The sequence below is a fragment of the Anolis sagrei genome, chromosome 4 (assembly GCF_037176765.1).
Source record: "Anolis sagrei isolate rAnoSag1 chromosome 4, rAnoSag1.mat, whole genome shotgun sequence".
Classification (NCBI taxonomy): domain Eukaryota; kingdom Metazoa; phylum Chordata; class Lepidosauria; order Squamata; family Dactyloidae; genus Anolis; species Anolis sagrei.
Genome location: NC_090024.1, coordinates 128,845,422 through 128,859,580, shown reverse-complemented (window position 1 = coordinate 128,859,580; position 14,159 = coordinate 128,845,422). Strand labels below are relative to the sequence as shown.

The 14,159-nt window shown below is 43.3% G+C and overlaps 1 protein-coding gene across 4 annotated transcripts in view; it reads right to left on the bottom strand.

Moving 5' to 3' along the window:
* The window catches only part of TNR (tenascin R), a 745,794-nt gene that overhangs the window by 639,201 nt on the left and 92,434 nt on the right, over positions 1-14,159 (bottom strand). For 3 of the 4 annotated variants that reach the window (XM_067467656.1, XM_060774408.2, XM_067467653.1), the window contains exon 2: positions 711-777. The exons of the other annotated variant lie outside the window; for it this stretch is intronic. The gene's annotated coding sequence lies outside the window, so the exon portion shown is untranslated. The remainder of the gene's footprint in view (positions 1-710; positions 778-14,159) is intronic. 4 annotated transcript variants of the gene reach the window in all.

Below are 14,159 nucleotides of genomic sequence, written 5' to 3'. Positions count from 1 at the left end.
GGCATGGGACTGTATTGAAAAAGGATTTGAAAAGAAGAAATGAAGATCACCTACAGGTAGAGTAAAGAATGAAAAACCAGAGCTCCTCTAACATAAACTGCCACCAAACTCTAAAGCTTTTTTCTCCCAAACTGTTCCTGCTGGTAGCAAAAAAGGATCTAAAGAGCAGAAAAGAAGGGAAGATAATTGATTATTCACTTGTCACTATCCCTCCCTGCAAGTACCTTACAATGATTGTTATGTACCAGGAAGATTCTTGTCTCTCATTGGAAGCTGGAACGATCAACAAAAGAAGTCTACGGTAATTTTCCTACACCCTTCCCCTCGCTGTGATGTTTTCTGTATATGGTGCTACTTTCCAACATTTTGAAGGCACTGGGTCTGCCTTTCATGTACTTGTTTTCGATATCCAGATTACCCAATTGCTTGAAATGAATCCAATTATTACATCCCCTTGGAAAGGAAGGCAAGGTAAATAAAAATAATAAAATAATATTAATTTATTTATTTACTTACTTAATTTTTATCCTGCCTTTCTCCCAATATAGGGACTCAAGACAGCAAACAGCAAACGTTAAGCAATACAAACACATTAAAGCATGAACGTAACATTAAAAACAATGACATCTTTGCATCATGGAATGTAAAAATATTAAAATACATTTAAAACTACAGTTGAAAACTACACAGTCCCCCAAAATCCCACTTACACAGTCTGTAGCAGCTGCCTCTCATCATTCTCCAAATGCTTGATGGAAGAGGTATATTTTCACCTGCCTGAAAAAGGTAAAGATAGGGTCAGCTCCAAATGGTCTAAACCTCATTACACTAGAGCAGTCATTCTTAACCTTCCTAATGCCATGACCCCTCAATACAGTTCCTCATGTTGTGGTGACCCCCAACCATAAAATTATTTTCATTGCTACTTCATAACTGTAATTTTCCTACTGTTATGAATCATAATGTAACTATCTGATTTGCAGGATATGTTCACTGGACCAAATTTGGCACCAATATCCGATACGCCCAAATTTGAATGCTGGTGTGGTTGGACCGGGGATTGATTTTGTCATTTGGGAGTTGTAGTTGCTGGGATTTATAGTTCACCTACAATCAAAGAGCATTCTGAACTCCACCAATGATGGAACCGAAGCAAACTTGGCATACAGAACTCCCATGACCAACAGAAAATACTGGAAGGGTTTTGTAGGCATTGACTTTGAGTTTTAGAGTTGTAGTTCACCTACATCCAGAGAGTACTGTCGACTCAAACAATGATGCATCTGGACCAAACTTGGCACAAACACCCAATATACCCAAATGTGACCACTGATGTAGTTTGGGGGAAATAGACCTTCACATTTGGGAGTTGTAGTTGCCAGGACTTATAGTTCACCTACAATCAAAAAGCATTCTGACCTCCATCAATGAGGGAATTGAACCAAACTTGGCATACAGAACTCCCACAACCAACAGAAAATATTGGAAGGGTTTGGTGGGTATTGACCTTGAGTTTTGGAGTTGTAGTTCACCTACATCCAGAGAGCACTGTGGACTCAAGCAATGATGGATCTGGATCAAACTTGGCACTGATACTCAATGTGGCCAAATGTGAATACTGGTGGAGTTTGAGGGGAAATAGACCTTGACGTTTGGGAGTTGTAGTTGCTGGGATTTATAGTTCATCTACAATCAAAGAGCATTCTGAACTCCAACAATGATAAAATTGGACCAAATTTTCCATGCAGAACCCCTCCCCCCCGTGTTTTCTGATGGTCTTTGGTGACCCCTCTGACACCCCCTCTCAACCCCCCCCCCCCGGGTCCTGACCCCGAAGTTGAGAAACACTGCACTAGAGCATGAATCCACTTTAAATCTGGTTTCTGCCTCCTTCAGAAATCTGGCATTTGTAGTTTACTGATGGCTGAGCAGTTTAAAGGCCCCCTCCTAAAGCCCCAGAATTCTGCAGGAGGCAGAAATTGGATTTAAAGTAAAGCCATGCTCTAGTATGATGAGGTCCTTAGTGTTCTAATAGGCTCACAGACATACAGTCCTTGAAATAACCTGGGACCTGATCTACAACAATCCAGTCAGATTACACATGATCCAGATCAGTCCCAATGAGCCCAATTTAAATTAAGGGTTAGGATTTAGGCATGCTACTTTCACAGTCCTTCTTACTGATCATGAAGTAAATATCACATAACATTTTAAGAAGCAAAGATGATCTCATATTTCAAATCCACACCATTTGAAAAATGCTTATTTGCATTGTGTCCAGGCATTTTGCCTTTCCAAATCTGGAGCCAAAGTATTTGGCTTGTTCAGTATGGTTTTATCTTCTGGTGCACAAAGGGAGAGGGGAGGTTCCGCTTCTCCAATAAATGCACTCAAAGTATGCACAGAAGCAATGCAAGCAGCAATATAGCAGTCCCACCACTTCATCATGTGGGGCTTTTTTTTAGCATCCTAGGATGCTTCCCCACAATTCTAGCACTGGAAGGGTATGCTGCCCATCACACAACATCATGATCCTCAGGGGAGGCCCTCCTTTTGCCCCTTCCTCCATCACGGATAGGACTTGTGGGAATGTGGGAGGGAGCCTTCTCTGCTGTGGCCCCCTGGCTGTGGAACTCACTATCTGGTGAGATTAGGCAAGCCCCCACCCTAGCAGCCTTTAAGAAAGATCTAGAAACTTGACTTTTCTGATGTGCTTTTGGAGAGTGACCATATATTTCATTCCTGGTGTTTCACCTACAATGTTGTCCTCATTTTGCACTTCCCCCCACCTTTTTGAAGGCCTAGCTCCACTGTTCCGTCTCCTACGAGCTCCTCCTTTATAAATATATCTTTTTATTACTATCTCATCCAGAGTTTTATCATTTTATGTTATGCATCTGGCCCGCCCATTGTGTTTGATTTTTCATTGTTATTTTGCACTGTTTATTTTACTTGAATGTTTTATTTATTCTATTGTGATGTTATTTCTTGTTTATGTGTATTTTATTTTGCTGTAATGTACTAAAGAAGAGGAAGAGGAGGAGGAGGAGGAGGAGGAGGAGGAGGAGGAGGAGGAGGAACTTCTACCCCGCCTCCATCTCCTCAAAGGGACTCAGGGCGGCTTACATGGGGCCCAAGCCCAAGGCAGAATACAATTAAAAACAGAGCAAAAACAATTAAGACAGCATAAAACAGCATAAAACAACATAACAATAATAGCTAGCAACAACAATAACAACAAACTAATTTTGGAGGGGGGGGGGGAGGAAAGACCACTACATGAACTAGTTAAAAGATAAGTGGTTCTTGTGGGTTTTTTCGGGCTATAGGACCATGTTCTAGAGGCATTTTTCCTAAAGATAAGTGATTTAGTAAGGGGGATAACAATGTATAACGGCATAGGAAATACCTTGGAAACAGAGTAAATTAACAGGATCAGTTAATATAATATAGGACATCAGATTGAATGACAATTCAAGTCATGATGCAGGTCATTTGTCATAGGAGTCATCAATCGAAAGCACGACAAAACATCCCTGTCTTTAATTCCTTACAGAATGTGGCTAGGGAGGGTGCCAGCCTATCTTCCTGGGGAGGGAGTTCCAGAGATGGGGGGCCACCACCGAGAATGCCCTCTCTCTCATCACCACCAGCCAGATGGGGGCATGAGCGAGAGAAGAGCATCCCCGGAAGATCTTAAGGACTGTATGGTCAGGCTTGGCCTCATGTAAGCCACTCCGAGTCCCCTCTGGGGAGATGGTGGCAGGGTATAAATAAAGATTATTATTATCATCATCATCATCATCATCATCGGACTTCCAGCAGAGACCTCACCCACAACCAGAGTGGAAGCATTGTATGTCGCTTCCCTTGCAACATGGAAGCTTTCTCATGTTGTGCTGGCTCTGATGAAGCTAGCACACATCCACAAGGCTTCAGGAGAAGCAATGCATGGGGTGACAAAGTCACCCCTTATCCCTGCCATTTTGTCACGGAGATTGGCCAAACTGCACCAGAAGGGGCAGGGGATCCAGTGTGATGAAGTCCTAGATGAGGCATGTTATGGGTATGTGGCAGTAGTATGAGTATATCATGCACATAATGGGGCTGAGCCTACTGCATTTGTGGCTGTGTGTTCACTGTAGGAATCTCAGTGTGTGAATGGGGTTCAGGGCACAGTCTAATTGGAAATGTCCTTCTGCTAGACTCATTCATTCCAACAGCACACATGAGGCGTTGCACATACATATAGACCTCCAGTTAGATTCGGACCTCCCAACATCTCTCTGCAGCTGTGAGACGAAGTGATCCTTTCACCTGTTCCTTGGGAATCCGCTCATACATTTTAGACTCTAATGTGACTCAGAGAGCTAGCACATTGTGCTCATAAAAGGACTGAAAGGCAAAACTCCCTGGCTACTGACATCTGATTAAAATATCCCTGCCCACCTTATTCTCCTTTGGCTGACAATATGTCTTTGTAAAGCTGCTTCCTTTTATTACCCTCCGTATTTCTTTCCCACTCTGTCCACATATCTCTGTACTTCCATTTATTTCTCTTTGACCATTTTTTCTATCTCTGTATGTGCTATCAATTCATCTTTTGATTTATAAAAACTTCAAGAATTTCTAAGGGATTTCTCAGAGATAATTTTGCCAATTTCTTGCTTTGAATATAGCCTACAGCTCCTGGTATTTGTTGTCCATTTCCCATCCAAATACTAACCAGGACTGGGTTCTTGCCCAGCAAAGGAGGAAGAAGAGGAGGCAGGTGCTTCCCTGGTGAAAGGAGACCTCTCCCTTGCTCGCTCGCTCCCTCCACACTGACCCCCTCCCTCTGCTCCTTGCCTTGCAGGGAAGCCCATGGAGTCCCTGCCCTGACAGGCAGAGACTCAGGAGGCGCGCCATGCCTGGGATGCGGCTGCTGCTCCGCCTGGCCCTGCTCTGTGGATGTACGCAGCTTGTGGCCCCTTCCCGAAGGCAGAAGAGCCAGCTGGGCCCAGGGAGGCAGAGGACGAAGCAGCCCCGAAGCTGCTTCACCCGCCGCCTCCCCCCTTCTCCTGCCGTCGGGATGAGGCCAGGCCCCTTCCTGACGGCAGGAGAAGAGCCAGCTGGGCCCAGGGAGGCAGAGGACGAAGCGGCTCCGAAGCTGCTTCACCCGCCACCTTTCCCCCTTCTCCACACCCCGTGGGCTGGATAAATGCCCTCGGGGGGCCGTGTCCAGCCCGCGGGACTTAGTTTGGGGAGCCCTGCATTAGAGGATACCCCTACTTTGGCATTCATCAGAAATTCCACTTTGACCTCCAGCAATAAACTCCTTCAGAAGAGGAATTTTTACCTGGGACTGCTACAGGGAAGGAGAGGGTTAGTTTTTCTCATCAAGTCTGCTGTGGTCACATAAAGTATCTCTCCACTGTTGTGACTTTCATTAACCATCATATTTCATTTGGCCTGCATTTGAGGAGGCACTTGCTATTTTAGAAAGCTGACTTCCAGAGTTTCTTTGGAAGGGACAGTAAGAGCTGGATTCAGTGCTTCGTCTTCCCGTTCCGCTCCAGTCAGCTGATCCATGTGATTCCCCTTCTTTCAAAGCATTGTGTGCAGACAAAGCTCAGATGGATCAGAGTTTCTCCTTAGAAACTAGAGCAACAGAATTGCCCCAGGCATTAGCAGCCTCTGTCTCTTGGCCTCTATTATCAGATGAATCATTGAGAAAATATTATGCCATCTTATCTTCCACCTTTCTGTTAATTGCTTATTGATTTGGATGCTTCCATTATTGGGTGTCTGTGTGCACCCAATTTTCTGAAGCATGGAATGCCAATCCATTTAATCTGGGATTATCTGGTGCCTGAAAATCCTCAATTCTCACCAGCAACACCCACATTGTTACATACAGAAAATACTGCTGCTCAAAAGGGACATTTCCTGAGAAGTTATATTGTCTTTGGTTTATGCTTTGGCCTGTTCTCTGTGTTTTCTGGCTCTGCAAAATCAGGACATCAAAGAGCGGAGGTTCTAAAGTTTTGGATCTATAGATGTTGTTCCAAGATCTATGCCTGCTGACCATGTTGGCAGGGGCTTTTCAGAGTTCAAGGCAAGCAACATCTAGCTTGGGAACTACTGTTTCAAATTAAAACTCAACAAAGCTCAATGGAGAGATTCAATCACTGGCATCTCAATTTTAAATGGAAAGGCATAACTCTTGGCAGGTATGATATGACTTTTGGCTCATATCTCTAGGGGTGCATCTATACCAGGGGTTCTCAAACTAAGGCCCGTGGGCCAGATGTGGCCCTCCAAGGTCATTTACTCGGCCCCTGGTCTAAACTTTAGACTTAGGGTCACACTAAGTCTGAAATAACTTCAAGTCACACAACAACAACAATCTGAATTAACTTGACTATCTGATCAGCCAAAAGCAGGCCCACCATTCCCATTGAAATACTGGTAAGTTTAAGTTTGTTAAAATTGTTCATCATTTTAAATACTTGTATTGTTGTTGAAGGCTTTCATGGCCGGAATCACCAGGTTGTTGTAGGTTTTTTCAGGCTGTATGGCCATGGTCCAGAGGCATTTTCTCCTGAAGTTTCGCCTGCATCTATGGCAAGCATCCTCAGAGGTAGTGAGGTCTGTTGGAACTAGGAAAAAGGGTTTATATATCTGTGGAATGACCAGGGTGAGACAAAGGACTCTTGTCTGCTGGAGCTAGGTGTGAATGTTTCAACTACACAGACTGCCAGACTACACAGAGAAGCCATTGAAATCCACAAGCATGTGGATAATTTCAACAGAAAGGAGGAAACCATGAAAATGAACAAAATCTGGCTACCAGTATTAAAAAAACTCTAAAATTGCAACAGCACAACAACAGAGAGGAAGCAGGCAGGGACATCTAATTACCTCTCAACAAAAGTTTGCTCCAGGCACAGTCAGCCCATTGTATGCTAATCAGGGTGGTCAGTTGAAACATTCACACCTAGCTCCAGCAGACAAGAGTCCTTTGTCTCACCCTGGTCATTCCACAGATATATAAACCCCTTTTCCTAGTTCCAACAGACCTCACTACCTCTGAGGTTGCTTGCCATAGATGCAGGCGAAACGTCAGGAAAGAATGCCTCTGGACCATAGCCATACAGCCCGGAAAAACCTACAACAACCCACTTGTATTATTCTTTCATGTTTTTTGAAGTACATCCTTCAAGACATTTGCACTTGGTTCAGGGCCTTCCATGTGAAGAAAATTATTTATACTGGGGTGGGAAAAGTGTGCCATTCAAGATGTGATTTGACTTCAACTCCTATTAGCCCCAGCCAGCATGGCCAGTGATGGGTATAATGGGAATTGTAGTCCAGAAGCATCTTGTGAACCAAACATTTCCCCTTCCTGGATTTATATAGGAAATGAATTCCATGTCACAAAACAAAATTGGAGCATAGAAATGAAGGATTCTTGGCTTGCAGACGTGGAGCGGTATAATATCCCTCAATTCCATACAATCAACAGGTACTTTTTGTAGAAATAAAAATGAGATCGATGACCACTTTTCAGAGTCTGAGCATCTAACGCCATGACGAATGAGGGTGTCATCCATGTTCTGGGTTGCCATGTAAATTGAATAAGCCTCCATTTACTGATTATATTCCTGAGGTTGTTTATTCCACTTTCCACCTGGTTGTTTCCACTGATAGGAAACTCCAAAAAGTAGGCAATCAATAAGTATTTTAATTACTGGCCTCAAATTCATCACTGTTTCTGTGGTAGTAATTACCGTCCTCATGCTAGAAAAGCGGAAACTGAGAAGGGGCCAATGATGGAAGGGGGACTGAGGATGAGAGATGGAAATGGGCTTGCATCTGATGAACCATTTGAGGACATCCTGGGAGGATTCCGGAATATCACTCCACATTTCTATTCTACGAAGTTACTAAACAGACAGTAAATTGTACATTTCAGCTGGCATTTGTTTACTCTGTATGTTTTGGTGATGTGGCTTGGAAATCACCCTGAGTCCCCCTCAGGGGAGATAGAGTGGTATATAAATAAAGTTGATTATTATTATTATTATTATTATTATTATTATTATTTTACTGACACAAAAACACAGTATGGCAGAGCAAACAAGATCTATATGCTGGATTTCGTATCACAAAAGTCAAACACTTCCCAAGCATCTAAGACTGTGTGATGTATTTTCGAATGATGCACACAGATTCAAGTAAGGTGGCCTTTTGCAGTTGACAGATCGTGATTTTGTCAGTTTATTGTTTCCAAATACCGGCTGAGATCTTTTGGCACGGCACCCAGTGTGCCAATGACCACTGGGATTACCTGTACTGATTTATGCCAGAGCCTTTGCAGTTCGATTTTGAGGTCCCGATAACGGCTAATTTTTTCCTGTTGTTTTTCCTCCATGCGACTGTCACCCAGTATGGCGACATCAATAATCCAAACTTTTTTTCTTTTCCACAATTGTGATGTCTGGTGTATTGTGTTCCAAAACGTTGTCAGTCTGGATTCGAAAGTCCCACAGTATTTTTGCGTGTTCATTTTCTACTACCTTTGCAGGTTTATGATCCCACCAATTCTTTATTGGTGGCAGGTGGTACTTATGACATAAGTTCAGGTGAATCATTTGGGCCACAGAGTTATGTGTCTATTTGTAGTCTGTCTGTGTGATTTTCTTGCAACCGCTGAAGATATCCATGCCTTGGTCACATCTAGATTGGACTACTGTAATGCACTCTACGTGGGGCTGCCCTTGAAAACGGCTTGGAAATTTCAGCTAGTCCAACGGGCAGCGGCCAGGATGTTAACTGGTGCTCCTTACAGAGAGAGGTCAACCCTCCTGTTCAAGGAGCTCCACTGGCTGCCGTTCATTTTCCGGTCTCAATTCAAGGTGCAGGTGCTCACCTACAAAGCCCTAAACAGTTTGGGACCTGCCTACCTGCGTGACCGCATCTCCGTTTATGAACCCGCACGCTCCCTTCATTCATCCGGAGAGGCCCTGCCCACGATCCAACCTGCGTCGCAAGGGCGGTTGGTGGGGACAAGGGACGGGGCCTTCTCTGTGGTAGCCCCCTGACTCTGGAACACCCTCCCCAAGGACATCAGACAAGCCCTACGTTGGCAGTCTTTAGGAAGAGCTTGAAGACCTGGCTATTCCGGTGTGCCTTTCCAGAATAGGAAACTCCAGCAACACGTCCCAGAAGCACTTTATTAGAGATTAAGATTGTCCGCACATTGCACTTATCCAAAAATCCTTATATCTCACTCAGCATACTCAGCACTTTTAATCTGTACCCATCACATTTGGCCCGGCCTAGTTTTTATTGTGTTACGGTGTACTGTTTTTATTGCTTACTGTTATTGCTTAATGTTTTGATTTGCTTTTGGTTTATGTGTATTTGTTATATTGTTGTTTTATTGAGGCCTTGGCCTTTGTAAGCCGCATCGAGTCCTTCGGGAGATGTTAGCGGGGTACAAATAAAGTTAATAATAATAATAATAATAATAATAATAAATATGATCAATGGTTTCATCCGCTTCCTTGCACAGTCTGCATTTTGGGCCATCAGCTGATTTTTCAATCCTGGCCTTAATTGCATTTGTTCCGATGGCTTGCTCCTGGGCTGCAAGAATCAGGCCTTCTGTCTCCTCCTCCTCCTCCTCCTCATTATTATTATTACTATTATTATTAATATTGGGGGAAAGGTGTTCTGAGGGCCATTCCTGACTCATTCCCTAGCTCAAAACCATCTCAAAACTGGCTTGCATTAAAAGCACAACCCCTACTTGTGGCCACCATAGATAAGCTAATTTCCTTCTTCCAGGCAAAGTATATCTTGGTGATCTATGAAGTTGAGGACCCTTTTCCCTGTAGAAGCACACATTCCCTTGTTGTGTTCTGCTGTGGGCCATATGGCAGCAAGTGGGTGAAAACAGAGTCAAATGTGAGTGGAACTTTCAACATCTCAGGATTGTATTACACTATCCCCCCTTCCTCCCTCTCAGTTACTTCCAACGCGTTCCTCCTTCTCTGTGCTACATTAAGGATCTCATCATCACAATTTAAGCATAATATGTGATGGGTAAGTGTTGCAGTACTGGAGTAACCCCATGTGCCTGTTGTTTCACCATGCTTGCTGGCAAAATGGCATGGGGGTGGAGGTTCCTAACTTTACATCTTCCATGACATTTGGGCTGCATGAAAAACTAGGCCCAGGGATTTCTAAATGCTAGGATATTGAGAGCAGAACTGTGAACACTTCAAATGAAGGGAGGGATAGCTAATACTCCAGAAGACAGGATCAGAATTCAAAATGACCTTAACAGGTTAATTGGGCCAAAACAAACAAAATGAATTTCAACAGGTTTCTTCATAGTCTCACAATATACTACTAATAATATAATAATATATTATTATATTAATAATATATGATATATTATTCATGGTCTGTGAAGTTTCTTCGTGGTCTCACAATATATTCAGAGGCGACCCTAGGTAATTTTCAACGGTTTGTTGTTCATTCATTCAGTCATCTCCGACTCTTCGTGACCTCATGGACCAGCCCACGCCAGAGCTCCCTGTCGACCGTCACCATCCTCAGCTCCTTCAAGGTCAGTCCAGTCACTTCAAGGATGCCATCCATCCATCTTGCCCTTGGTCGGCCCCTCTTCCTTTTGCCTTCCACTTTCCCCAGCATAATTGTCTTCTCTAGGCTTTGCTGTCTCCTCATGATGTGGCCAAAGTACTTCAACTTTGTCTCTAGTATCCTTCCCTCCAGTGAGCAGTAGGGCTTTATTTCCTGGAGGATGGACTGGTTGGATCTTCTCGCAGTCCAGGGCACTCTCAGAACGTTCCTCCAGCACCACAGCTCAAAAGCATCGATCTTCCTTCACTCAGCTTTCCCTAAGGTCCAACTCTCACATCCGTAGGTTACTACAGGGAATACCATGGCTTTGACTATGCGGATCTTTGTTGCCAGTGTGATGTCTCTACACTTTACTATTTTATCGAGATTGGACATTGCTCTCCTCCCAAGAAGTAAGCGCCTTCTGATTTCCTGGCCACAGTCTGCATCTGCAGTAATCTTTGCACCTAGAAATACAAAGTCTGTCACGGCCTCTACATTTTCTCCCTCTATTTTCCAGTTGTCAATCATTCTTGTTGCCATAGTCTTGGGTTTTCTTATGTTTTTTTATGTTTTTCAACGGTAAGCAAACAGTATTTTGCCCTCCTCCCAACCAATCACTGATATACATTTTCTGTTCCCTGTGGGAGTTCTGTATGCCATATTTGGTTCAATTCCATCATTGGTGTTCAGAATGCTCTTTGATTGTAGGTGAACTATTGTAGGATTGTAGGATCACTTTCAAAGTGATGGTACTCACCTTTAAGGCCTTGCATGGTCTGGGGCCAATGTATCTGAGGGATCGTCTCACCCCCTACCAACCCCAGAGATCCCTCCGTTCTGAGGACCAAGAACTATTGGAAGTCCCCAGTGTCAAGACCTTGCGTCTAATGGCAACCAGACGCAGAGCCTTCACAGCAGTGGCGCCATCAGTCTGGAATGCTCTGCCACCTGAAGTTCGTGCCCTGCGGGACTTACCAGCTTTCCGCAGGGCATGTAAGACATACCTGTTCCGACAGGCTTTTAATGTTTGATACTGTTGTTTTTAAATTGTTTTAAATTGCTTTTAAACTTTGTTAGATTTTAGCTATTCTTGTAAGCCACTCCGAGCCCTAGGGGAGTGGCGGCATATAAGTTTAAATAATAAATAAATAAATAAATAAATAAATACATACATACATCCCAGTAACTACAACTCGCATATGTCAAGGTCTATTTTCCCCCAAGAGCGCTTCAAGAGCACCCCTGGGCAAAATCAACTATACTGCAAATGCTTACTTTGCGTAATGGATTGAGCCACCCCTGAATATATTATTCTGCATTCTGTACTGATTTCATCACATGCTGTCTTGACATTACATCCTTTCCATAAACTGAAATGATTTCACAACTAATTGCAGCAGCGTTCATGCGGTTAGCATTTAGGTAGTGTATTACAGTGCAAACTTTGCACTTGGAGGGAAATGGAATGAGGACGCTCATCTCTAACCTTTACCACAATGGCAGTCCATGAGCTACTGACAATTGGCACTGCTAGTTCGCTTCCACTAGCTTCCCGCTACAGGGCAGTGATACTAACTTCCCCCACGAGAGCTACATGCCTTGTAACCTTGCTTTCTAGATAACTCTCATATAATGGCATTGAGTGCTTGCCAGATATGTATTCTGTAATCCGCTCTGAGTTCCCTGGGGAAGATAGAGGGGAATATAAATAAAGTATATTATTAACAAAGAGATACTACACGTAGAAAGACAAAATGAAATGCAAAAATACAGACTGGTTGACACCTGGCTCGACAATAGTACATATGAAAAAGATCTTGGAGTTTTAGTGGATAACAAGTTAAACATGAGCAGACATGGCGCAGCCAAAAAAGCCAATGGGATTTCGGGCTGCATCAAAAGCAGTTTAGTGTCTAGATCAAGGGAGCAAAATATTATTTTCCTGACTTCATTCTCCTACTTAGTCTTAAAGCTGCTACGAGATCTCCTTGCTAAGACACAAAAAACACTCTGCAGATGATCCATGGCCATGGGAGATGGAGCCTCCATGCATGATGCTGTGGTAAAACAAAGGAGAGGGTGAGGACAAAGCCCCTGCCTATCTCTAATGGTGGCATAAATGTGTTGAACTACACTTTTCAGAAAACTAATTGGATTTCAGCCTTGATATCTCTAATCTGAAAAAGAAAACATGGCTACTTTGCAAGGCGTAATTTTTTCCATCATGTTGCATGTTAGCCCACATTCTAATATTCTTGTGTTCTATATCTAGCAATTTAAAAGTTAAATACTCACTGAAACCGATTGTTATTCAAATTAGAAATTAAGTATTAGTATGTGCATCCATCTTGTCTATCAATAACTCCTAGTAGACTCAAATCAAGGAAAAGCTTTATGAGAACTACCACTCCTCTTGATGTCCCACCAGCAACTGCAAGGATATCCCTCTGGGGAGCTAAACCAGTAAACCTCAATTGGAAGGACGACCCCCCCCCCCCCACGAGGGTCTTCTTCCAGGGGCAAATGAAGAATGGGCAACTTGGAAGTCCCTGAACAGACTCAGAAGTGGAGTGAGCAGATCAAAAGACAACCTGGCAAAATGGCACTACCTAAAAGAATCCCACACCTTATGTGACTGTGAAGCAGAACAGATAACTCCGCATCTGTATGCTTGTCCACTATGCCCTGTCTCGTGTACAGAGGAAGCATTGTTGGAGGCTACAGACAATGCCATTGCTGTTGCCCGTTTTTGGTCAAAAGATACAAGGGGTATTTTTTAAGTAAGGTCCGTTTGAACATAAGTACACAACGAAAGTTTATTTCAAAAAAGTAAATTTATTTTCAGAAAGTACATACTTCACTCTATTTTTCGACATAGTTGCCAAGTTTGTTCAAACAATTATCATACCTCTGAACCAATTTTAAAATACCCTCTTCATAAAAACTTGCAGCTTGCTCCGTTAATCAAGAGTTCACTGCCGTCTGTAAACAAAGAAGGGTGACCGGAGTGGTCCTCCTCATGGACGTTGTCACGACCATCTTTCAATTGTCGTACCCACTTACGCACTTTGCTTTCACTCATAACAGTATCACCGTACACTTCACAAATCTGTTGACCAATTTCTGCAGCAGGCAGGTCCTTGCTGACAAAAACCGCATCACTAAGCGAACCTCACATGCGGCAGGTGAGTTGATAGTCTTAAACATTTTTAAAGCACAGAACAGAACCATATAGGTTAGCTACAGAGCAGAAACTGAGCACAGTTGTTCCCGAGGCATGCCGGTACACGACGCACGCGCTCGTTGCGGTATGCGTGCGAACTACTAGTGTCTACAACAAAACGGACCTTACTTAAAAAATACCCCTCGTATTTAGCCACCTGCACTCCTTCTACTTTTATCGGTTTTATAATAATTTATGCAATGCTTTTGATATGAAACATCAATAACTAATTCCTTCTTGAGAGGTGAGCAATCTGTTGGGAACCCAACCAGTTTAACAAGCTTTCCTTATCCTATGT